Here is a 2,657-nt window from a genome sequence, read left to right as displayed (position 1 = left end):
AAAAAATTAATAATTATTAAAATATTTAAAATTATATATTTTCACAATTAAAATGTTTCGCAATTTATCATGTTTAAAAAAATTAACATGTTTTACTAAAAATATAAATAAAAAATAAAAAATTTGTTTATGACTAATACATAATATTTATAAACTAAGATTACATTTTTACTTTGTGTTTCAAAAAAAAATACATTTATTCTAGGGCATATACATTTAATCAATGTTGATAAATATTATATTAATATTATCAAAAAGCAAAAAAAAAATATAAGAAGCTACGTGCTCCTCTACAAAAACTAGAAAAACATGAATTTTGGTTTTTCACTTAAAAGTTGATACATCATGTAAAAACTGGTTTCCCTAGTTTATAGAAAAACTCTTTTACTAAAATGTTGATTGGCTGTAGAAAGAGTTTTGGTTTTCCATAATTTTAGGGAATCAGCTTTTTAGAAATCTTGATTGGCTGAGAAAATGGTTTTTGAAAAACAAAAACCAAAAACCATTCTTCTAATTTGTTAGTAATTTATTTGGATGCTGATTTCTGCAAAAGTTCAGTGGACCTGTGCCTTTATAAGTGTGGCTGTGAATTGGATACTTTCTCAAAACACAATGATTCTCACTGATTTCTGTTTTCCTCTTTTTGTTTCCTTTTGATTTACCTACCATATTGTGTGTGTAACGACGTGTAAATTGTAATTACTTGAGTAAGCTTCCATGTTCTCTAACGACGTGATTTATTTTATTATTTTTTGATATATAGATACGTCTTTGAATGAATAATTTAGGATCTTGTTTTGCAAAAAAAAAATGAATAATTTAGGATCTTTGATTATAAATACGTGTGTGTAAATAGCACTAATTTTTCCTTATTTAGATATTATAAATCTCAATTTTAGGGATAAAAAAACTGACCACACACCTAACTCATATTCATATACGTATTCAAGCATCGTTCAGCTATCAAAAATGTGGAGGAATCTGAAGAGCTTTTTGAAAAAAAAAAAAAAAAAAAAACAGAATCAATTATCTATCTCTCCGTAAGCTTACATGACATATATATGATTAATGGATCATGCATGGACTCATGACTCGTTTTTTGTAGTTTCAGTGGCGGACTGGGTCATAATTTACACTTAAGCCCAGAGCCTAACAAAAAAGCCCAAACTATAATAAATATAAAAGGTGTAGGAAAAGAAAGAAGTCAGGTTAGGGGGTGTCTGGGAAGGATAACATGACCAACCGAACTGTTTATTACTCCCCCCTTCCTAAACGAAAGATGTTTTACAAAATTTTGATGTTCCAATATATAAGGGCTATAAATAGTGACCAAATGAGTAAGTAGAAATAGTAAATTTCTTATCATTCTTTACAATTTACACCATTTACAAAGAATATTTGTTCCTATGATTCTTTTATATTCTTTAATATTTAAGAAATAACTAGATTTTGACCCGTGGGATCATTTTCTTTTCAAGATTTTATTAAAAAGACAAATATTTTTAAACTATATTTTTATTTATAGATTTTATGTTTGTGTATAAGACATTTAGAATTGTGCTGATATCGTTGTGCTGATTTTTTATGTTTTTTTAATTATTGTTTATGTTTACAAAATAGTAGAACCTCTATAAATTAATAATGTTTGGACTTTAGAATTTATTAATTATAAAGATATTAATTTACAAAATTTTCCGTTTTTAGATTTTTTTTCTATTTTTGAATATTTTTATTAATAAAATAAGAAAATATTTGATTTTACCGTATATAAATTAATTAAATTCTAGAAATATGACTTTCATATTATTTTATTATATTATTTGGTGTATATTTTTATGTGTCATAGAATTGTTATGTGGTTTTCGATATAATTTTACTAAATATTATCAAAATATATTAAAATATTAAGAAAAATGGAAGTATTTTCATTGTGAATATAAAACCAACAATATAATGTTTAGTTTGTACTTATATAAAATATATAGAGATAGATTATTAATTTATGATTTAATGGGACTATATATTTACATGAGTGTTTTAAAAATATTATTATCTTATTATTTTATCGATTTGTGTCATTTTACACCGGTCCAAACTGGAACCGACGAAATTTATTAATTTATAGAGATTATTAATTTATCGAGTATTAATTTATAGAAGTTCTACTGTAATAGGTTTCTAATATGTACATGGAGTTGTAATGCTTCCACATATGTAAGATTAACATTACAACCTATTTCGAAAGGTTTCACATTTTTCAAAAAGGTGATTTGTATAATAGAAGACATTTTCGGTTTTTGTTTGGAATGAAGATGAGAAAACTTACAGTAGCTACTAGCTATAATTGTATTTATAGGATTAGGTTGGTCGATCTTAAAGTTTTTTTTTTGCTAAAGTTTGGTAGTAGATATTAAAGTTAGTTAATGAAAAATATATTCTTTGGAATATACACAATTAGTTTTGGAAATTCCCAAACTATTGGTGTTATTAAATCTTCTTAAATTTCCTAACTATCTATTGGAAATTTCTACCGATGATGGTTGCTGCCATCTCAGTTAATTCTGTCAAAACAAAACTGTCTAAGAACAAAATTAATCTCACTCCTTACGTTTATAAATTATAACAGTAGTGGAATTGAGATAATAATCTATTCATCA

This window comes from Brassica oleracea, chromosome C9 (genome assembly GCF_000695525.1).
Source record: "Brassica oleracea var. oleracea cultivar TO1000 chromosome C9, BOL, whole genome shotgun sequence".
Classification (NCBI taxonomy): Eukaryota; Viridiplantae; Streptophyta; class Magnoliopsida; order Brassicales; family Brassicaceae; genus Brassica; species Brassica oleracea.
This window is presented reverse-complemented; position numbering follows the sequence as displayed.